Here is a 26,291-nt window from a genome sequence, read left to right on the forward strand (position 1 = left end):
ACCTATGACCTGAGATTTCGAATACAAACTAAGGTATTTACAGTTCATATTCTTAAAGAAGGACTCGATCCAAGGAAGTGGCAAGTTGAACCAACGAAAACGGAGTTGTAACGAAGAAACTATGACTAAAACAAGATCGGATATCCAAAACTAGTTTAGCCACGAAAATAATTGGAGAAAAATTAAATAAATCACATCTTTCTAAAATAACATGATATTTTATATATATGTACTCATAATTTAATTTTATATATTTCAGGATCACCCATAAACTATACGAGAAGATTAATCATAAGATCCCATGATTGTACGCAATATGTCTTCTTGACAATATAGGTACCATGGGTCAAGATTAATCCCGACCAATACAAATACGATGGGGGTTTTATTTATTTCGATGGGGGTTTTATTTATTTATTGAACACCTAAATATGAACCATTAAAATTGAATTGCTAACTACGGACTAAGAAGACATTAAAAGTATTATAAGTATATATACGTGACGATTGTTTAAAATGAAAATATATTGATATATTATATATGGATAGGTTCGTGATATAAAACCGGAGACCAAGTCAAAATATATATATCTTCTAGGCAAAAGTGAGTATATAGTCCCACTTTTAAACTCTAAATATTTCGGGATGAGAATACATGTATTTTATGTTTTACAATATGGACACAAGTAACTGAAAAATATATTCTACGTTGAGTTGTACCACTGGCATACTTCCCTGTAGCTTGGTAACTACTATTTACAGCGGTATTGTAAACGCGAATCCTGTTGATAGATCTATCGGGCCTGACAACCCCAACCGGACTGGACGACCAGTATTCAACGGTTGCACAGTACTTCGTTTCGTGACTACACTTGGTACGGTGTAGTAAGATTTCATAATAAAGGGAATATGCGACGTGATTAAATGTTAAGTATGGTTACCAAATGCTCAACCACTTAGAATATTTTATTAAAATGTTTATATATGAAATCTTGTGGTCTATATATATATATATATATATTGCTGCCGGCATTAAACCTATATCTCACCAACTTTATGTTGACGTTTTAAACATGTCTATTCTCAGGTGATAACTAAAAGCTTCCGCTGCAACATGTTGAATTTAAGCAAGATCATGTGTACGCATATTTGTGTCAAAAACAAAACTGCATATCTGAGGAATTGTAATGTAAAATATGCTAGAAATCGTATTGTTATCATCACATGTAAAGTTTGTAAGTCTAAGATTATCGCTAAACGATAATCATCTTTTTATTGTCTAAAGCTTGTATTAAAATAAGAGTTATGGTTTGTAATGTAAAATTAATGCAGTTGTTCTTTTAAAAATGTCGCATATAGAGGTCAATACCTCGCAATGAAATCATACGTTATCTAACTCGTTCTTATGATTAAGGACGGGTTATGACATGTGGTATCAGAGCGGTGGTCTTAGCGAACCAGGTTTGCATTAGTGTGTCTAACTGATAAGTCGTTAGGATACATTAGTAAGTCTGGACTTTGACCGGGTCTGATTTAAAAACCATTGCTTATCATTGTTGGTTAAAATTTATATGTAAATATTATGTAGTACTAATGGGTTAGTTGTTGTGTGATAGATGTCAGGCTCAAAACTTGTTATCACATTCAGCGACTCCGAACCAGAATCTTCAGATGGTGTTCCAGTCATTAACCTATCCGATGACGAAAATAATATCTTTGGGGAAGACTCACAAATTCCGGATGAACCGACTATAGAAAACCCGGAAAGTGAACCCGAGGAGGAAAGTGAACCCGAGGAGGAAAGTGAACCCGAGGAGGAAAGTGAACCCGAGGAAGAAATACAGGAAATTACAAAAGACAAGTTCGAACTAGGAAAGAAACGAAAGGCTAATGAATTAGAAAATTCAAATCCCGAATTTAGTGAGGATGATGTGGCACCAACTCCACTAGACACTACCACCCCTATTCCCGCTATTCCTATTCGTTCTATCCCGGCATCCAGTTCTTCAGCCCCACAGCCAAAATATAGGGAGACACCGCCAAAATATAGGCAGACAGCCAGGATAAGCGTTAAGCGATTCTTTGAACCTAAACGTCCTAGAAAATAGACTAAACGATGCGCTGCCGTATTAAACCATGGGATCATATAATGTTTTGTATAATATTATTAGTGTGGTTTGCTTAATGTTCGATGTAAGATAAGCATATGTAAAATAGTGAAGTATGAAATGCAATAATTTTCCATGGTTAAGTATTATTTAGATGGTAGTAATTGGTTCTGTACTAAGCTATTAAGTATGGACATTAACGGGTAGGTACTACCCTAGATATAATTATAAAACGCTAATAAGAAGAAAAGGCTTTTATAATAATACCTGGTTCATATTATTAATAAGCTATAATGTACTGTAAATATACACTACATCTATAATATTCCATGTGAATAATTATTTTCTTTTCATTCTTATAGAAGAATATGGCGCGATTGAATCGAGTGACGGAACAAGAAGTCGAGGAATTCATCAACCAGCGAGTGAACGACATAATGTTATGGGTCGAGGCTGCAAGAGCTGCTGCAGTTAACCCAAATCCTCATGTAGGATGCACCTACAAAACTTTTCAAGCTTGCAAGCCCTCATCATTCAGTGGAACAGAAGGACCGATCGGTTTAACCCGGTGGATAGAAAAGATGGAGACTGTGTTTAAAATCAGTGGTTGTGTTGAAAAGGACATGACCAAGTATGCATCGTGCACTTTACAAGATAGTGCACTCACGTGGTGGAAAAATTATGTGAAGGCTGTAGGAGGAGATGTAGCTTATGATACTCCATGGGAAGAATTCAAAATAATGTTAATCAACGAGTATTGTCCAAGGAACGAGGTTAGGAAGTTGGAAGATGAATTACGAAGCCTGAAGGTTGTTGGTACTGAAATCACCAACTACAATCAGCGATTCATGGAATTAGTTTTGCTATGTCCTGAATTGGTTCCAACCGAAGAACGGAAGATTGAAATGTACAAAGATGGTTTGCCCAAAAAGGTCAAGGCAAATGTTACAGCATCGAAACCTAAGACAATTCATGAAGCTATAACCATGGCAAACGAGCTAATGGATCAGGTCATCATGGATAAGAAAGTATCCAATACTGATGTGAAGGTATCAGGCAACAAAAGAAAGTGGAATGGAAATTATGATTGAGGTAACCAACAACAATCTTTTAAGAAACAAGAAATCACGCAAGGTGCGGGTAGTGGTTTAAGCTTTGGTTACAAAGGACAAAATCCTTTATGTAACCGATGCCACAAACATCACTCTGGCTACTGTAATGTGGTATGCAACAAATGTAATCGAAAGGGTCATCTTGCTGAAGATTGTAGGGCTCTCGTTACAAATACAAATCGTACCAAGACTCCTGCCACCAATGCAAATAGAACTGCTTTGGCTACCATTACTTGTTATGGGTGTGGAAAACAAGGTCACTATAAGAGCCAGTGCTCGAATCCTGAGAAGAATATCGGACCTGCACGTGGGAGAGCATTTATTATTAATGCTAGAGAGGCATGTGAAGACCCGAAGCTTGTTACGGGTACGTTTACCATTAATAACTTATCAGCATCTATTATATTTGATACTGGTGCCGATAGAAGTTACGTGTGTAGAAATTTTTACACTAAATTGAATTGTTCATCATTACCTCTAGATGCTAAGTACATGATTGAGTTAGCTAATGGTAAACTAATTAAAGCCGATAAAATTTGTCGTGATTGTAAAATAAATTTAGCCGGAGAAACGTTTAAAATTGACTTGATACCCGTAGAATTAGGAAGTTTTGATGTAATAGTCGGCATGGACTGGATGTCCAAAGTAGGAGCTGAAGTTGTGTGTGCCAAGAAGGCAATTCGCATTCCTTGTAAGGATAAAATGCCGGTGATGATTTATGGAGAGAAGGGTAACTCAAAGCTAAAACTCATTAGCTGTTTGAAAGCCAAGAAGTGTTTAGAAAAGGGATGTTATGCTATTCTAGCACATGTTAATAAAGTTGAAAAGAAAGAAAAAGAGAAGTGCATCAACGACGTGCCTGTGGCAAGAGATTTTCCTGAAGTTTTTCCGGAAGAGTTGCCGGGATTACCTCCATTTAGATCTGTAGAATTTCAAATAGATTTAGTACCAGGAGCTGCACCAGTTGCCCGTGCTCCATATAGACTTGCACCGTCCGAGTTAAAAGAACTTCAGAGTCAGTTAAAAGAATTACTGGATCGTGGATTCATACGACCAAGTACTTCACCGTGGGGAGCTCCGATTCTATTTGTTAAAAAGAAAGATGGATCTTTTATGATGTGTATAGATTATCGTGAATTAAATAAGTTAACTATCAAAAATCGGTATCCACTACCGAGAATTGACGACTTATTTGATCAACTCCAAGGATCATGTATGTACTCGAAAATTGACCTAAGATCGGGCTATCATCAATTACGCGTCAAAGAAGAAGATTTACCGAAAACTGCTTTTCGGACACGTTACGGTCATTACGAATTTTTGGTCATGCCGTTTGGATTAACGAATGCGCCAGCTGTATTCTTGGACCTCATGAATCGAGTTTGTAGTCCATATTTAGATAAGTTTGTTATTGTTTTCATTGATGACATTCTTATCTATTCCAAGAGTGAGCAAGAGCATGAGCAGCATTTAAGGTTAATATTAGAGTTGTTGAGAAAAGAACAGCTATACGCTAAATTTTCTAAGTGTGCTTTCTGGTTGAAAGAAGTGCAATTTCTTGGTCACGTTGTTAGTAGCAAAGGAATTCAGGTTGATCCAGCTAAAATTGAGGCCATTGAAAAATGGGAGACTCCTAAAACACCAATGCAGATACGCCAATTTTTGGGTTTAGCCGGTTATTATAGAAGGTTTATTCAAGATTTTTCCCGAATAGCTAAGCCGTTGACAGCATTAACGTAAAAAGGGAAGAAATACGAATGGACCTCAGAGCAGGAGAACGCATTTCAATTACTGAAGAAGAAGTTAACTACGGTGCCTATTTTATCGTTACCTGAAGGGAACGATGATTTTGAAATATATTGTGACGCTTCGCGACAAGGTTTTGGTTGTGTTCTTATGCAACGAAAGAAAGTTATTGCATACGCATCCCGACAATTGAAGATTCACGAGCGGAATTATACGACGCATGATCTAGAACTGGGAGCAGTCGTGTTTGCGTTGAAGATATGGAGACACTACTTATATGGGGTTAGATGCACTGTGTTTACTGATCATAAAAGTCTTCAACATATTTTCGATCAGAAACAGCTGAACATGAGGCAACGTAGGTGGGTCGAGCTGATAAACGACTACGATTGTGAGATTCGCTATCATCCCGGGAAAGCGAATGTAGTGGCCGACGCTTTAAGCAGAAAGGAACGAGAACCAATTCGAGTACGAGCAATGAACATAAAAATTCGCATGAATCTCAACTCACAAATCAAAGAGGCTCAACGAGAAGCTCTTACTAAAGAAAACATAGGAAATGAAATAATGAAGAAGTATGGGAAACAACTCATTATGCGGGAAGATGGAATTCGATATTTTGCAAACCGTATTTGGGTACCAAAGTTGGGTGGATTAAGGAAGTTAATATTGAATGAGGCACATAAGACAAGATACTCGATACATCCTGGAGTTGGAAAAATGTATCAAGATCTTAAGACGCATTATTGGTGGCCTAATTTGAAGACAGACGTTGTAACATATGTTGGGGAATGTTTAACTTGTTCCAAAGTCAAAGCAGAACACAAGAAGCCGTCAGGATTACTTCAACAACCAGAAATCCCAGAATGGAAATGGGATGGTATTACCATGGATTTCATCACAAAATTACCTAAGACTGCCTGGGGTTATGACACCATTTGGGTAATAGTTGATCGTCTCACCAAATCTGCACATTTCTTGCCTATAAAGGAAACGGATAGAATGGAGAAACTATTACGATTATACATAAAGGAAATTGTTTCAAGGCATGGAATACCTATTTCCATTATATCCGATCGTGATAGTAGATTTACATCAAAGTTCTGGCAATCACTACAGGAGGCCCTAGGAACTCGTTTGGATATGAGTACCGCATATCATCCGCAAACTGACGGGCAGAGTGAAAGAACAATTCAGACTCTTGAAGACATGCTTAGGGCATGTGTGATCGATTTTGGAAACGGATGGGATAAATATCTACCATTAGCAGAATTCTCGTATAATAATAGTTATCATGCGAGCATTAAAGCTGCACCATTCGAAGCACTGTATGGAAGGAAGTGTAGATCCCCTATCTGTTGGAACGAAGTAGGAGATCGATAATTAACTGGACCCGAGATCATCCATGAAACTACTGAGAAGATAGTGCAAATCAAGGAGAAATTGAAAACAGCCCGTAGTCGCCAAAAGAGCTACGCCGATGTCCGAAGGAAACCATTAGAGTTTCAAATCGGTGACATGGTTATGTTAAAGGTGTCACCTTGGAAAGGTGTAATACGTTTTGGAAAAAGGGGTAAACTAAACCCAAGGTATGTAGGCCCGTTCAAAATTATCGAACGCATCGGACCGGTAGCTTATCGACTCGAGTTACCGCAACAACTCGCCGGAGTACATAATACATTTCACGTCTCGAACCTTAAAAAGTGTCTTGCAAAGGAAGACCTCACCATTCCTCTTGAAGAAATTCAAGTTGACGAGAAACTACAATTCATAGAAGAACCAATCGAGATCATGGACCGTGAAGTTAAACGGCTCAAGCAGAGCAACATACCGATCGTTAAAGTTCGTTGGAATGCACGAAGAGGTCCCGAGTTTACTTGGGAGCGAGAGGATCAAATGAAACAAAAATACCCGCATTTGTTTCCCGATGACGCAAAATAGGTACGATTTTAAAATTTCGGGACGAAATTTATTTAACGGGTAGGTACTGTAATGACCCGGACTTTTTCGATCGATCTATACTTATAAGATTAATATTTACATAAATTAAACCTTACCAACATGATAAGCAACCCAAATTGTTGAGACTTATGTTTTTGAAAAGAGATTTACACAACGTTTGACCGTCTAGTTTGACCGATGATATCACGAACTATATAACATATGCTAATTATACGTTTGTGTATATATATGTATATATACATGTTTAACATGATCTAAGGATGTTTTAATATCTCATTTTGTATTAATAACAATAAGTTATAAGTATATTTTGAAACTACTAACTTAAGTTTTCAAAACGATAACTTTAAGTAACGTTTTTTTTTATATAAATACTTATAACCTATAATGTTTATACATATATCGTATATGTAACGTATTTAATCACTTTTTAAGGACTTAAATACATAAAACAATATAAGTATATTCACAAAAGATAACTATATTTGAATCCTCGTTCCGTTTTCACAAGATTTCTATACGTATATTTAGAGTATATGTACTCGTATCATACCTAGCTTCTATACGTATTTACTATTAGTATATACACATCAAATCACCACCAACCAGTCCTTGTTCATGCCTTATGTATAAGGTAATTACTTTTGTATTATTGTATGACTAATAACACAAGATTACAACATGTGAACTTGTCCTTGTATACCATAAATCACGCCACCACCACCTTAAATACTTCCATCCATTTTCAATTTTTACCACATTACTTCTCTAGTTAGGAACACATACTTACTAGCTTCATGTATCTCTAAGAACTACAGCAAAAATCCTCTCAAGAATCACCTTAAACACCACCATAACAAGATCAAACAAAAACACTACAAAAATACAACTTTCATTTCAAGTTTATGTCTTAAGTTGCTTCCAATCTTTCATCCAACTCCATCACTCTTTTGGTTCTAGGTTTTTACTCCTCTTTTACAGCAATCTTGTCCAAGTAACTTGAGGTAGTAACTTTGTTCATAACCTTATTCGATTCATATATATATAGTTATCTTATTTTATGGTATAAAATTTTAACAACAAGAACATAGTTTGAATGTTTTCAAACTTGTTTGCAAACTAAATAGATCCTTCTAACTTAACTTCTAAAATACTTCAAGACCTGTAATATATCATAAGGATATGCTAACTTAACAAGGTAAAACTTGGTTTTTCAAAGAACACCTTAAAAACTGAATTTACGTCGTCGGAGTACAACCGGGGGCTGTTTTGGGTTGGATAATTAAAAACCATCTTGAACTTTGAATTAGAGGCTTATTTTCTGGAAAATTGATATTTACTATGAATATGTTAACACATAAAAATTTCATGATTTAACTCAAAGTATAAGTATTTTTAGAAAAATAATCATTTAAGGTTGTTTACATGATGGAAAATGATCAACTTCATAAGTTTCACCAAAGTTTGACCTATGATCTGTGATTTCGAATACAAACTAAGGTATTTACAGTTCATATTCTTAAAGAAGGACTCGATCCAAGGAAGTGGCAAGTTGAACCAACAAAAACGGAGTTGTAACGAAGAAACTATGACTAAAACAAGATCGGATATCCAAAACTAGTTTAGCCACGAAAATAATTGGAGAAAAATTAAATAAATCACATCTTTCTAAAATAACATGATATTTTATATATATGTACTCATAATTTAATTTTATATATTTCAGGATCACCCATAAACTATACGAGAAGATTAATCATAAGATCCCATGATTGTACGCAATATGTCTTCTTGACAATATAGGTACCATGGGTCAAGATTAATCCCGACCAATACAAATACGATGGGGGTTTTATTTATTTCGATGGGGGTTTTATTTATTTATTGAACACCTAAATATGAACCATTAAAATTGAATTGCTAACTACGGACTAAGAAGACATTAAAAGTATTATAAGTATATATACGTGACGATTGTTTAAAATGAAAATATATTGATATATTATATATGGATAGGTTCGTGATATCAACTGGAGACCAAGTCAAAATATATATATCTTCAAGGCAAAAGTGAGTATATAGTCCCACTTTTAAACTCTAAATATTTCGGGATGAGAATACATGTATTTTATGTTTTACGATATGGACACAAGTAACTGAAAAATATATTCTACGCTGAGTTGTACCACTGGCATACTTCCCTGTAGCTTGGTAACTACTATTTACAGCGGTATTGTAAACGCGAATCCTGTTGATAGATCTATCGGGCCTGACAACCCCAACCGGACTGGACGACCAGTATTCAACGGTTGCACAGTACTTCGTTTCGTGACTACACTTGGTACGGTGTAGTAAGATTTCATAATAAAGGGAATATGCGACGTGATTAAATGTTAAGTATGGTTACCAAGTGCTTAACCACTTAGAATATTTTATTAAAATGTTTATATATGAAATCTTGTGGTCTATATATATATATATTGCTGCCGGCATTAAACCTATATCTCACCAACTTTATGTTGACGTTTTAAACATGTCTATTCTCAGGTGATAACTAAAAGCTTCCGCTGCAACATGTTGAATTTAAGCAAGATCATGTGTACGCATATTTGTGTCAAAAACAAAACTGCATATCCGAGGAATTGTAATGTAAAATATGCTAGAAATCGTATTGTTATCATCACATGTAAAGTTTGTAAGTCTAAGATTATCGCTAAACGATAATCATCTTTTTATTGTCTAAAGCTTGTATTAAAATAAGAGTTATGGTTTGTAATGTAAAATAAATGCAGTTGTTCTTTTAAAAATGTCGCATATAGAGGTCAATACCTCGCAATGAAATCATACGTTATCTAACTCGTTCTTATGATTAAGGACGGGTTATGACATCAGATGAATTGGGGATGGCTGATTGGTTGATACATTCTAGTGACACTGCTTTCGGAGCTTAGGTGAATATCCCTGTCGGAATAGCTGTCGGAATAACTATCAGAATAGCTATCGAAATCTGAGGGACTCGAACTGGTTGAGGGATTCATCTCATACGATCAGATGAAGGATTTTCGATAAAATAGATTATAGGATGTAGATTAGTATCCTGCAATACATAATTTACATATGCATAGAAAATACTAAAATCTCATAAATTACGGAGGGATCTACGGAATCTGTCAGGCAAAGATAACAATAACAGATATGCTAAGATATGAATTAGCAGATACGCAAAGATATGAATTTTGTCAATACACTATTCATGCAATCATTGCAGTATGATGTGTCTAGACTAAGAATAATAAGCCGGTAATTTCCTAAGGATGATAAACAGATGATTTCCGACAAAAATGATAAGCAAAACTTTTGACATGCAGACACGGTCGAAGTCCAGACTTACTATTGCATCCTAACAATTATCAGTTAGACACACTAATGCAAAACCTGGTTCACTAAGACCACCGCTCTGATACCAACTAAAAGGACCCGTCCTAATCCATCCGGACGAAGTCCATATCAATTATAAACGATTCACAACAGTTGATTACATCGCGAGGTACTTGACCTCTATATGGTACATTTTACAAACATTGCATTTGTTTTTGAAAAGACAATCTTTCATTACATCGAAAGTTGACAGGCATGCATACCATTTCATAATATATCCAACTATAATTGACTTAATAATAATCTTGATGAACTCGACGACTCGAATGCAACATATTTTTAAATATGCCATGAATGACTCCAGGTAATATCTATAAAATGAGCAAATGTACAGCGGAAGATTTCTTTCGTACCTGAGAATAAACATGCTTTCAAGTGTCAACCAAAAGGTTGGTGTGTTCATTGGTTTATCATAAATAATCATTTCATAATTTTAATAGACCACAAGATTTCATATTTCCATTTCTCATAAACATACGTCCCATGCATAGAGACAAAAATATCATTCATATGGATTGAACACCTGGTAACCGACATTCACAATATACATATAAGAATATCCCCATCATTTCGGGATCCTCCTTCGGATATGATATAAATTTCGAAGTACTAAAGCATCCGGTACTTTGGATGGGGCTTGTTGGGCCCGATAGTTCTATCTTTAGAGTTCGCATCAATTAGGGTGTCTGTTCCCTAATTCTTAGATTACCAGACTTAATAAAAAGGGGCATATTCGATTTCGATCATTCAACCATATAATGTAGTTTCAATTACTTGTGTCTATTTCATAAAACAGTTATAAAAACAGCGCATGTATTCTCAGTCCCAAAAATATATATTGCGAAAGCATTTAAAAAGGGAATAATGAAACTCACAATACTTTATTTTGTAGTAAAAATACATATGACGACATTGAACAATGCAGGATTGGCCTCGGATTCACGAACCTATATTATTTGTGTATATATATTAATACACATAATGGAAATCGAATAAGTTTATATATATAACCTATTAATGATATTATTTTTATATTAATAATATATTTATATTTCATATATTCCTTTTGTATAATAAAATATTTTGTTATGTTATATGTGTTAAATATATATATTTATGTATTTTATTTGTTTGTTAATATAGTAGTTCTAATTATACTAAGTTAATTTTAGTAATGATAACAATAATGATAATAACATTAATAATATACTTATGTTGCTATTAACGATTCTATTATTTGTAAAAAGATGTTAATGCTAATATTTATGAAAATAATAATAATATGTATTATTTTTATAATGATAATAATAATAAACCTTGTCATTATAACGATAATAATATTACAGTGTTAAAATTAATAATAATTTCATATCTAATACTCATAATAATAATAATAATTATAATAATAATAATAATAGATATAATACTTATAATTATGATATTAATAATTACAATACTAATTACCATAATAATAACAATAATAATAATTAATAATAAAAATAATAATAGTTATTAATAATAATTAAAGATAATTGAAGGGTTACAACCTTTGTAGAAAGCTTTAAAAAAAATACGCCACTGAAGAGACTCGAACTCGTGACCTCTTGAATAACCAACAACACTCCTAACCATCTGGCTGTATGTTAACTTTCTGATATAGTACCCAATATAATTAATATAAACCGTTTTCTATGTCAAGCCTGAATAGCCCAACAGAAAAACCTAAACTTTTGGATCTAGGCCCAACAAGAAAGGCAGCCCAATAGCAAACACTCGGCCCATGAATCAAATTGTGGCCTGTTTTCTTCATCTGGTAACACGAATGGTAGGAAACAAACAATAAAAATACACGCAAACACCACTCAATATTTCATCTTCATACCATTATCGTTATCCCTTTCAACTCTCACGATCATCACCATATCAACATATAATTCGCTATGATTATCATAATTATCACCTTCATACTTCACGGTTTTCATCATCATCGAATATAATAATTATTTTCCCATCATCTTCTTCGTGATATTTACATCATCGTCTTCGGTTATCATCACCCATCATCGTAAAAAATCATTGGCATCATCATCTTCTTACCCCATCACCATCATGAGATCATCGTTATCGTTAAACTACATAACCGAACATCATCATCGTAACTATTTTGTGTTTAACAGAAAACATAAAACTTGTTGGGTTTCATGAAGAAGCAACAACAAAACAAAAAAAAATGGAGAGAGAGAGAGGAGAGAATGAGAGAGAGATCAATTGTGGGATGTCGATGGTGACTGTAGAGAGTGGTGGGTTAGGTTGCAGGATTGACGGTGATGATTGTTCGTAGGGTGTGATGACAACTTGAATTAAACCAAAAATATAAGGAAAGACGATTTATTTTTGTGGTGATTTATGATGGTAGTGGTTTGTTGTTGAAACCGTAAACAGACAATAGAAAACTATCGAAGGATGTGGTGATGGTTGAAAGTGGTTCAATGTTTGTAGCCGTGAAAAGAAATAAAGAAGATGGTGAGGTTGAGTTCCGGCCAAAACAGTAAAATAAACACAGCAGCAGGAGCTGCAAACAGTAGTATTTAGGAAGTGTTTGTGTGGTGATTTATGGAGGAAAAAGAAGGTGGAGAGAGAGTGAGAGAGATAAAGTAACGGTGGCCTGTGGTGTTTAACGGCGGTAGTAGGTGGCGGTTTGGTGATCTTTTCGATTGGAACAAGAAACAGAAACATAAACTGTAGCAATTCAGTTTAAACCGAAATAATGAATGTAGTAGCGGTTTCACGAGGTGGCTGTTGGTGGTGGTGAATCTTCAAAGGTGGTGGAGGTATAGGTGAGGTGATGGTCGACGGGTGTGATGGAGAAGGTGGTGTCGGGTTAGCAAGCGATCAAGGAGGTGTGGGTTGTGTCCCTATATATATATATATATATATATATATATATATATATATATATATATATATATATATATATATATATATATATATATATATATATATATAATTTGTGAAAACATGTGTATATATTTTAAAGATATGTAGATAGAATAAGATAGATAAAAGATAGATAAAATGATGAACTGGGTTTGTGGTTAATGAATCAATGGTTCATGGTGATGATTTGTAATACAAGCTCGTGTCCCATGGTTAACGTAGACAAGGTTATATGGAGTATTAAGTTTAGTGGCAGTTATGTTTCTCCATTTTAAATTGCAACTAGGATGAGCTGGATATATCCTTATGCACATAAAATTATATATTCACAATTGGGATGGTTGAGAACAAAAACAGTAGCAACATGTGGGGTTTCTAAATATCTAAATGTATAATATGTAAATGCATATATATCTATATCCATGACAATCATGAAGAAGTAAAACAGAAATAGTATCAATCATGAATAGTTAGCAGCCTTCAATTTGTTATTTAGTTATGACACTTTTCGCAGACTGCTAAATCGTACCCGTTGTTAAATTAGTGGCGGATATAAAGGTCTCAGAAAAATGCCAAACTTTTAAATTAAATGTCTTTATTTAATTAAGTCATTTTGGTATAAAATTTAGTCATTAATTTAATAAATAAAAAGTACATCGACTGTCCCTCTCATTTATGAGTAAAATATAAAAAGTGTTAAAATTAAATAATTAGCTCCTAAATATACTTTTAATAAGACCATAACTTATATAACTCATTTTCGGATCACCATTTATTTTAAAATCATATAAGTTTGAATATCAATCGGGACATCAAACGAGTATTACAATCATTAAATATTTATTTTCAACATACTTTATTTATATATATATAGATATATTTTAAATAATAAATTATTATAATACCATATTTTTATTTTATTAATTTTTAATAATACTTCAAATTATATTTCGAATTATTATTTATATATACATACATACATATCTATTTACAATTAATTGTTCGTGAATCGTCGAGAGCAGTCGAAGGTCAATTGAATAAATGAACATTGTTCCAATGTTTTCTAGACTCAACATTACATACTTTGCTTATCTTATCGAAATCATATAAAGATTAAGTTTAAATTTGGTCGAAAATTCCCGGCTCATCACACTATCGAATTTACAATTTTTCTGATTTCATGTAATGTGGGTATTACATGATCTTAAGTGTGGGGAAGGAGTAAATTCTTTCGGGTTTTACAAAAACGTGGTTTAAAATGGCTTAAAATGTGGGATTTACAAAAACATGGTTTAAAATGACTTAAAATGTGAAAATATTTAACTTTATAAATTCATGTGCATGAATTTATTTTGTATAAAAGACTCAAGAAATAGCCAACTAAGGAAATGATCAACACACTATATCACATACTTCGCGTAAGGATTTTATGGTACTTTGTTGAATCAGAAATCAAATCCAATACTCATTGAATTAAGGAAGTCAAGTCTTCATAAATGATGCACTTTCTAACTTATGTTAGAAGATGTAGTCCAGAATAGCTGTAGGTTGACGAAAAATCTTGAAAAGTCATCTCTATCATCGGCTGGAAATTCACCTCACCTCAGCATCAAACAGGGTTTTTGGTGGTCAGACTTATCCTAACCATGAGATGGATTTGTCTCGTACAATGGGGGGGCACAGTGCAAATTAACTTTTAAGATTAATGAATCTAATCCCTAGATGGATGATCTCTGTAAAGATCAACCTCATCTATGTTGACCGCGGTCGACATACATATGCTATAACAAATTGAGGTGTGCAAACTCATGGTTCACCGATGATATTTGGACATGATATAGTTTCTTCTAAACTTATGCTATTTTATGAACTATATTGTGTAAAACTATTTTTGATATAGGACATCCGGTTAAAAGTTCCATGATACTACAATCATGGGGGCGAGTAGCTTGCTAAGCGCCGACTGAGGCTTCAGTTTTCAGTTACCCTCAACCGGACTTTGAGATTAAAACCGAAAAACTTGATTAGTGTAAAAACTAAAATGACTAATTTTCAAAACATAAAAGGTTTTTCGCAAAGGTCCTAATTTCCCTAAGGATCCAAATTTTCAAGAAATGTGGGACTTTAAAACCCACCTTTCGACTTTGGTGTGATTTCAATTCGCGTGTGTACTCCAAAGGTGTGTGTATACTCAAAACGCGTGCGTGTGTTACATTGTGAAATAAATAAAAAGTGTGAGTGTGATTTGTGTGTGTTTTCAGAAATGTGTGTGTTCATTGTAATATATTTTAGTTTTTGTAAGTCTTGCTTGAGGACAAGCAAGGTTTAAGTGTGGGGATTTGATAACGCCAAAATTATACATATTTGTTGTCGTTATTTCGATCCGATTTTGTATCATTTTGTATGTAATTGTTGTATTGTGCATTGTAATAAGTTAAAATGTGTGTATAATCCATTGCGAGTGTTGAAGCGAAGATTTATGGAAAATATTGCTGATTTTAGAAGATTATGCGCACCTGCACCATTTTGGCCATAACTCGGTCATACGAACTCAAAAAAGGGTGAATCTGGAGGCCAGACATCTGTAACTCAGAGCTCTACAATATTATATTGGAGAATTACTAATAAACAGTACAAGATGCGGCACATATGCTTTAGATGTGGTGCATCTGAGGACAAAATAGTCCCGACAGCTTTAAATGCGGCGCATCTGTGCCAGATGCGGCGCATCTGAGGTCCTGCCGACAGTTCTGGGTCCTAAAACGCGCTGGAAACCACTAAAAATAAAGGGATGCGGCGCATCACCTTTAGATGCGGCGCATCTGATGCATTTCTGGCCATTTTACCTAACTTTTGAGCCTATTTAAGAAGAGCTTTGGTTACACATTTGAGACACCACAATATAGATCAGTAGTAGTCCGAGAAGGGGGGTTTCCCTAGCCATTCTAAAGGGTTCTTCACCATTTTGAGCATCAAGATTGAAGAAGGGATCATACGCTACGATAGGTACTCTCGATTTCATTTATTTTAGTGATAAGATTATGAATTCCTATTGTTTCGATTGTATCGTTGTAACCTTCATTATTATGATTGGCTAAAGCCTTGTGTGTTTACTTTAATGTAAGATTTATGTTTTGGGATTGTTTTATCTTTTAATGTTATTTACGTTACTATGATGTTTGATTGATTAAATTACCATGTCCAACCAAAAGAACCATAGTTATGCTAGTTTGCTACTTTCCTTCAATTACATAGATTGTTAACTACATGTGACACTAGGAACACAATCTATGCTTCAATACTTTTAGTAATCTAGACGGGTAAACATATACTTAATTGACGACTTTGCTATATGTTTAGATCGGTAATTGAATAAGTACTAGAACTACATAGTCATGGATTTACCTAAATTGATTGTTGTAATTTAGGTTTTACGTGAGTTTAATCGGGTTGGGTCTAATTAATCTAATCAATCTAAATCAATTATGTTCTTCCATAGATCCATTGTTGTAAGTATCCATTTACTCTAGTTTAATTATACAAGTTATGAATTGGTTTATGTGAGTTTATCAATGTTCATGGCTAGTACTTCAACACTTAGTGATTTAGACATCTACATGTGAGTGTAGGATGGTAATTGAATGGTAACTAGATTTTACAATAGTGTAGTTTATTTAGAGTGATCTTAATAAACTAGGTTTTATGTGAATTCAACCAAGGAAGAGTCTTATTGATTAAACATAGGTAAAGAAGAACTAATGACAAGGTTTATGTGAATTTACTAAGTTTATAGTTTTCGGTTTATAGATATTGTGAGATTGATATGAACCATTTACTTGTAACTACAAAATAACGGGTTTAAGTATAAAAGAACAATCCTTATCATTTATCAAGCATTGAAGTAAACACCGCCTTCTCATCATTGTTATTTATCTCATTTTATTTCCCGTTTGTAACTTAACAATTCTACAATTAAAACTCCCTTTTTCTTAGAATAATTAACTGTTTTTGAAGTCCTTAAAACAAACTTCTCCCTGTGGATCGAACTGGTCAATTTACTTGCTAGTTACTACATGATCGGGTTTTAGTTGCATGTATTATGTGTTAATTATTAAGCATATTGTCTACATTTTAAAGGTTACGTCTTAACACATCAAAAATCAACCAAGGATGTTTTGAAAAACCTTTAAACGTTTGATACGACAATATAAACGGAACGAAGTTCCTGGTAAATTTAGAAGTAGGTACAACGTGTACCATCTTGCACAAAACTATTTGATTTAAGTTGAATATCTCGATAAAGGAGCGATTTTTAAATAATTTGAAGATATAACTTAGTATGTACTAACCAAAATAGGTAACGGTAAATTTATTAACTTAATTATATACATACATATATGATTTTATAAATAGCATAAGTGACAGAAATTTTTTTTATTACTTTCATTTGTCCATAAATCTCGTGAGGACTACACGAATAATCAACGTGTAAAATTTTTGATAAACATAGCTTTTCGTATTTCAAAGGTTGCGATTTGAAAAAGATTGAGTGGAAAATCCTTGAATCATCGGGTGACCAGTTACTAGGTAATGAAAACTAATGACATAAATGTATTTTTAATAATTATCAGGACATAAGTCTTTGGGCCCAAAATGTTCATGTGCGAAGCCGTTGCTGAAAGGTGAGGTATGAAGGCTAGAGCATGAGGACGAGAAGTTATTTGCTTCTTGAATTTGCAAAATGCCAAACAAGTCATGACTAATAATAAAGTTGGAATACTGATGGTGTTAATATCACTGGATGAGAATCTCTTGGAATAAGTCAGGACTTCGAGTTATGTATGAAAGAGCATCGTTCCAACGGGTGTGACAAATAATATCCTTGGGGTAACGCAATAATTCTGAATGGTTTAAGTGTTAGTGGATGCTTGAAGGCCTTGCATGACGTGGTAGTAAGTGCCTTCATCACATACACATGAATCTCTCGATTTCGACGGTTGTAGAGTCTTCATGATGACTTGGATATGGATAAGCAACGAAAAATTTTATATAATAAGCAACGAAAGGTTTATAGAAATTGTTTATGGTGACAATGTAAGAGAAGAAACGAAGTTCTTAGTAAATTAGGGTTATGTACAACACGTACCATTCAAAGTATAATATCTTTTGAATAAAAGATTTGATTTGTAAAAGTGAAAGTAAAGTTTCATATGTATTTGTCAAAAATAAGTAATCATTTACTTTATTTTATATAAAGTATACAATTTCAAAAAATTTCATGAATGGCAAATAAAATAAATTTTCTTTTATAAAACTTTGAGAGGATTGTTCCGTAAAATAGTGGGTGAAAAATTTTTGGCAAACAAAATTTTCATATTTCGGAGGTTACAAGTTGGATAAAGATTGATAAGGGTTGAGTAAAAGATTTTTGAAAATTTTGGGTGATATTTGAGCAAAAATGTCACGAGGTAATGAAAACTGTTGAATTTAAATGTGGTTGATGACTATTAGTGGGCACAAGTCCTTTGACCAAAAATGCTTAAGTGTGAAGTTGTTGCTTATAAGTGAGTTACGAATGTGAGAGTATGAGGATGAGAATTAAACACTCGTTAATTTTAGGAAAATTTCGAACAGGTATGACTAATGTCGAAGTAAGAAGGATGATGTTGTGATTATCATCGAATAAGTAATCTCTCGGAATAAGTGAGGATTTAGAGTTGTGTAATAATGAGTATCAAATAAGATTCTTGGGTAATCCTTAATATAGAATCTGAATCGTTGAAGTGACGGGATACAATTTTCTTTATGTATCGTTGTGCAATTTTGTCCATTGTATCAGTTTCTCTCATGGCTAGAGAATGAACAGATTTGGTGAGATGGTCAATAATAACCCAGATGATGTCCTAACCGCCTATCGTTTTCAGTAGCTTCATGATGAAATTCATTGTTATTCCTTCCCACTTTCATTGTGGGATTTCGGGTTGTTGAAGTAACCCAGGTAGCTTTTGGCTCACCATGCTCGCGGAGTATACAAATAATCTTCTTACTATACATAACTTTCACTTTCATCCTTGAAAGTCAGTCCATTCCAACTATTACATTAAGGCTTCCTAACTTGATGAGTATTAGGTAAATCCTAAGGTTCATTCCAACCAAATCTTATTATACTGACGTGAAAAATTCTATCAATCTTCTCTAATAACATCTGCTTGTGCATAGGTAACTAATCCTTTCCAACTACTACTTCAAAATTTCTAAGTTTTGTTGACATGAGGTCATCTCCAAATGACCCACCTGTTAAATTTTAAGGTACTACCTTAAATTATTCCTCTATCTCTGCCAGCTTACCATTAGCTTGTCCTATAGAATACTTAATTCCCCTAGTTGTTAATGGCTTATTAGTCATAACACTAAGGTCCTTAGATATAAGGTTTCTATCGTTCTAGTATTAAACAACTTCGAGACAATAAAACGCTGTGACGAAATGTACCCTAACTAAAATCAGGATCCATGCAAGTCTCCATAACGATTGCTTTACCGCAAGTAAGTTTAAAGTTTTTCCTATATGAGAACTTTTTCCTTAAATGTTTAGGGTGTCGATATCTATAACAAATTTTTGGGTTATCAATTCTGAAATCAAGGCCCTTCTTGTACAGTATCTGGGCTACATGGTTATTCCTTCCCTACCTTTAACAGACTATAATGCGTATGCTCAAGTGATTCCTACCAAAATTTCCTTTGAATCGCTTCATATTCCTTATATAGTAACATTGGGACTTCTGTGTAGTGACCCGAACTTTTCCATGTTTATATATATTAATTGAGATTGATATTTACCTGATTAAATGTTTCCAACATGTTAAGCAATCAAACTTGTTAAGACTTGATTAATTGAAATATGTTTCATATAGACAATTGACCACCCAAGTTGACCGGTGATTCACGAACTTTAAAACTTGTAAAAACTATATGATGACATATATATGGATATATATATATAGTTAACATGATACTATGATAAGTAAACATATCATTAAGTATATTAACAATGAACTACATATGTAAAAACAAGACTACTAACTTAATGATTTTTAAACGAGACATATATGTAACGATTATCGTTGTAAAGACATTTAATGTATATATATCATATTAAGAGATATTCATACATGATAATATCATGATAATATAATAATTTAAAATCTCATTTGATATTATAAACATTGGGTTAACAATATTTAACAAGATCGTTAACCTAAAGGTTTCAAAACAACACTTACATGTAACGACTAACGATGACTTAACGACTCAGTTAAAATGAATATACATGTAGTGTTTTAATATGTATTTATACACTTTTGAAATACTTTAATACACTTATCAAAATACTTCTACTTAACAAAAATGCTTACAATTACATCCTCGTTCAGTTTCATCAACAATTCTACTCGTACGCACCCGTATTCGTACTCGTACAATACACAGCTTTTAGATGTATGTACTATTGGTATATTCACTCCAATGATCAGCTCTTAGTAGCCCATGTGAGTCACCTAACACATGTGGGAACCATCATTTGGCAACTAGCATGAAATATCTCATAAAATTACAAAAATATGAGTAATCATTCATGACTTATTTACATGAAAACAAAATTACATATCCTTTATATCTAATCCATACACCAACGACCAAAAACACCTATAAACACTTTCGTTCTTCAATTTTCTTCATCTAATTGATCTCTCTCAAGTTCTATCTTCAAGTTCTAAGTGTTCTTCATAAATTCTACAAGTTCTAGTTACATAAAATCAAGAATACTTTCAAGTTTGCTAGCTCACTTCCAATCTTGTAAGGTGATCATCCAACCTCAAGAAATCTTTGTTTCTTACAGTAGGTTATCATTCTAATACAAGGTAATAATCATATTCAAACTTTGGTTCAATTTCTATAACTATAACAATCTTATTTCAAGTGATGATCTTACTTGAACTTGTTTTCGTGTCATGATTCTGCTTCAAGAACTTCGAGCCATCCAAGGATCCGTTGAAGCTAGATCCATTTTTCTCTTTTCCAGTAGGTTTATCCAAGGAACTTAAGGTAGTAATGATGTTCATAACATCATTCGATTCATACATATAAAGCTATCTTATTCGAAGGTTTAAACTTGTAATCACTAGAACATAGTTTAGTTAATTCTAAACTTGTTCGCAAACAAAAGTTAATCCTTCTAACTTTACTTTTAAAATCAACTAAACACATGTTCTATATCGATATGATATGCTAACTTAATGATTTAAAACCTGGAAACACGAAAAATACCGTAAAACCGGATTTACGCCGTCGTAGTAACACCGCGTGCTGTTTTGGGTTAGTTAATTAAAAACTATGATAAACTTTGATTTAAAAGTTGTCATTCTGAGAAAATGATTTTTATTATGAACATGAAACTATATCCAAAAATTATGGTTAAACTCAAAGTGGAAGTATGTTTTCAAAAATGGTCATCTAGACGTCGTTCTTTCGACTGAAATGACTACCTTTACAAAAACGACTTGTAACTTATTTTTCTGACTATAAACCTATACATTTTCTATTTAGATTCATAAAATAGAGTTCAATATGAAATCATAGCAATTTGATTCACTCAAAACGGATTTAAAATGAAGAAGTTATGGGTAAAACAAGATTGGATAATTTTTCTCATTTTAGCTACGTGAAAATTGGTAACAAATCTATTCCAACCATAACTTAATCAACTTGTATTGTATATTATGTAATCTTGAGATACCATAGACACGTATACAATGTTTCGACCTATCATGTCGACACATCTATATATATTTCGGAACAACCATAGACACTCTATATGTGAATGTTGGAGTTAGCTATACAGGGTTGAGGTTGATTCCAAAATATATATAGTTTGAGTTGTGATCAATACTGAGATACGTATACACTGGGTCGTGGATTGATTCAAGATAATATTTATCGATTTATTTCTGTACATCTAACTGTGGACAACTAGTTGTAGGTTACTAACGAGGACAGCTGACTTAATAAACTTAAAACATCAAAATATATTAAAAGTGTTGTAAATATATTTTGAACATACTTTGATATATATGTATATATTGTTATAGGTTCGTGAATCAACCAGTGGCCAAGTCTTACTTCCCGACGAAGTAAAAATCTGTGAAAGTGAGTTATAGTCCCACTTTTAAAATCTAATATTTTTGGGATGAGAATACATGCAGGTTTTATAAATGATTTACAAAATAGACACAAGTACGTGAAACTACATTCTATGGTGGAATTATCGAAATCGAATATGCCCCTTTTTATTAAGTCTGGTAATCTAAGAATTAGGGAACAGACACCCTAATTGACGCGAATCCTAAAGATAGATCTATTGGGCCTAACAAACCCCATCCAAAGTACCGGATGCTTTAGTACTTCGAAATTTATATCATATCCGAAGGGTGTCTCGGAATGATGGGGATATTCTTATATATGCATCTTGTTAATGTCGGTTACCAGGTGTTCACCATATGAATGATTTTTATCTCTATGTATGGGATGTGTATTGAAATATGAAATCTTGTGGTCTATTATTATGATTTGATATATATAGGTTAAACCTATAACTCACCAACATTTTTGTTGACGTTTTAAGCATGTTTATTCTCAGGTGATTATTAAGAGCTTCCGCTGTCGCATACTTAAATAAGGACGAGATTTGGAGTCCATGCTTGTATGATATTGTGTAAAAACTGCATTCAAGAAACTTATTTTTTTGTAACATATTTGTATTGTAAACCATTATGTAATGGTCGTGTGTAAACAGGATATTTTAGATTATCATTATTTGATAATCTACGTAAAGCTTTTTAAACCTTTATTGATGAAATAAAGGTTATGGTTTGTTTTAAAATGAATACAGTATTTGAAAAACGTCTTATATAGAGGTCAAAACCTCGCAACGAAATCAATTAATATGGAACATTTTTAATCAATAAGAACGGGACATTTCAGTTGGTATCCGAGCGTTGGTCTTAGAGAACCAGAATTTTGCATTAGTGTGTCTTATCGAGTTTGTTAGGATGCATTAGTGAGTCTGGACTTCGACCGTGTTTACTTGAAAAATGATTGCTTAACAAATTTTGTTGGAAACTATATATTTTTAACATGTGAATATTATGTGATATATTAATCTCTTAACGCGTTTGATATTATGTGATAGATGTCTACCTCTAGAATAAGTCTCATTGACTCACCTAATAATAATGAAGAGTCAAATGTAAATTGGAATGATTCGTGGACTAATTCACAAGTTCCCGAAGAGGAACCGGAAGAAGAGTCGGAACCGGAAGAAGAATCAGAACCGGAAGAAGAATCGGAACCGGATGAAGAAATAGAACCGGTGGGGGAAATAATAAAATGGTTAAGTAAAAGAAAATCCTCAACCAACCGACCAAGGTTAATTATGGTCAATGTTGTTTCCGCCAAGGAAGCAAAATATTGGGAGGATTACCAAATCTCAGATGAATCGGATTCCGACGAGAATTCCGATGATGTTATAGAAATTACCCCAACTGAATTTAAAAAGGCAAAAGAAAATAATAAGGGAAAGGGCATAAAAATAGAGAAATCTAATTCCAACCCCGATGAACTTTATATGTATCGTCAACCCCCGAAGTCCGTAAGTTGTAACAATGACCCGGGAACCTCTAAACCACCAGGTTTTTCTAAACCAATGTGGAAAACGACGGCTCGTATTAGGGGAACATCATATATCCCTAGAAACTTGGAAAAACGAACCAAAACCGAAGAAGAAGAAACAAGCGAGTCGGAATAAGATAGTTGTATTCATGTGGTGTAATATATGTAATATAGTGTGCTTATGCGTTATGATATATGTAAAAATTGCTTGTATTAATAAGTATTTTTTTTATGAATCTAACTCTTGTCTATTTTACAGTATAAAAACACAAAATGGATAGACAACCCAATATTTTAAGAGACCTACCCGGAGACATGATTGATGAAATCTTGTCTAGAGTCGGTCAGAATTCTTCGGCACAACTATTTAAGGCGAGATCAGTTTGTAAGACATTCGAAGAACGTTCCAAGAATGCCTTGGTTTATAAAAGGCTTTCGTTCGAAAGATAGGGGATATCACATTGGGAAATCCATAAGTTACGATGTGTTTACTTTGACGCATATATTTCGGGGAACCCAAATGCTATTTTACGCAATGGGTTAAGAAATTATTTTGACTCAATATATCCGAATATTGGACTTTGTGATTTAGAAAAAGCGGCTAACATGCAACATAAAGAAGCATGTTATGCTTACGAATTAGTAATGTTCGCTTCTCACCAAAGTGAGAACAAGAACATCGGGCTACAACTATTTGTCATAACACGTCCTTAACCATAAGAACGAGTTAGATAACGTATGATTTCATTGCGAGGTATTGACCTCTATATGCGACATTTTTAAAAGAACAACTGCATTTATTTTACATTACAAACCATAACTCTTATTTTAATACAAGCTTTAGACAATAAAAAGATGATTATCGTTTAACGATAATCTTAGACTTACAAACTTTACATGTGATGATAACAATACGATTTCTAGCATATTTTACATTACAAATCCTCTGATATGCAGTTTTATTTTTGACACAAATATGCATACTCAAGATCTTGTTTAAATTCAACATGTTGCAGCGGAAGCTTCTAATTATCACCTGAGAATAGACATGCTTAAAACGTCAACATAAAGTTGGTGAGATATAGGTTTAATGCCGGCAGCAATATATATATATATAGACCACAAGATTTCATATATAAACGTTTTAATAAAAATATTCTAAGTGGTTGAGCACTTGGTAACCATACTTAACATTTAATCACGTCGCATATTCCCTTTATTATGAAATCTTACTACACCGTACCAAGTGTAGTTACGAAACGAAGTACTGTGCAACCGTTGAATACTGGTCGTCCAGTCCGGTTGGGGTTGTCAGGCCCGATAGATCTATCAACAGGATTCGCGTTTACAATACCGCTGTAAATAACAGTTACCAAGCTACAGGGAAGTATGCCAGTGGTACAACTCAACGTAGAATATATTTTTCAGTTACTTGTGTCCATAACGTAAAACATAAAATACATGTATTCTCATCCCGAAATACTTAGAGTTTAAAAGTGGGACTATATACTCACTTTCGTCTTGAAGATATGTAATTTTGACTTGGTCTCCGATTGATATCACGAACCTATCCATATATAATATATCAATACCTTTTCTTTTTAAAACAATCGTCACATATATATACTTATTATACTTTTAATACTTTTAATAATTTCTTAGTCCGTAGTTAGCAGTCCGATGTTAGTAATTCAATTTTAATGGTTCATTTTTAGGTGTTTAATAAACCCCCAATGAAATAAATAAAACCCCCATCGTATATGTATTGGTCGAGATTAATCTTGACCCATGGTACCGGTGTTGTCAAATGACGTGTTGCGTACATAAAGTACCGGTGTTGTCAAATGACGTGTTGCGTACAATCATGAGATCTTATGATTAATCTTCTCGTATTGTTTACGGGTGATCCTGAACCATATAAAATTAAATTATGAGTACATATATATAAAATATCATGTTATTTTAAAAAGATGTGATTTATTTAATTTTCTCCAATTATTTTTGTAGCTAAACTAGTCTTAGATATCCGATCTCGTTTTGGTCATAGTTTCTTCGTTACAACTCCGTTTTCGTTGATTCAACTTGCCACTTCCTTGGATCGAGTCCCTCTTTAAGACTATGAACTGTAAATACCTTAGTTTTTATTCGAAATCACAGGTCATAGGTCAAACTTTAGTGAAACTTATGAAGTTAATCATTTTCCATCATGTAAACAACCTTAAATGATTATTTTTCTAAAAATACTTATACTTTGAGTTAAATCATG

Source organism: Rutidosis leptorrhynchoides, chromosome 2 (genome assembly GCF_046630445.1).
Source record: "Rutidosis leptorrhynchoides isolate AG116_Rl617_1_P2 chromosome 2, CSIRO_AGI_Rlap_v1, whole genome shotgun sequence".
Taxonomy (NCBI): Eukaryota; Viridiplantae; Streptophyta; class Magnoliopsida; order Asterales; family Asteraceae; genus Rutidosis; species Rutidosis leptorrhynchoides.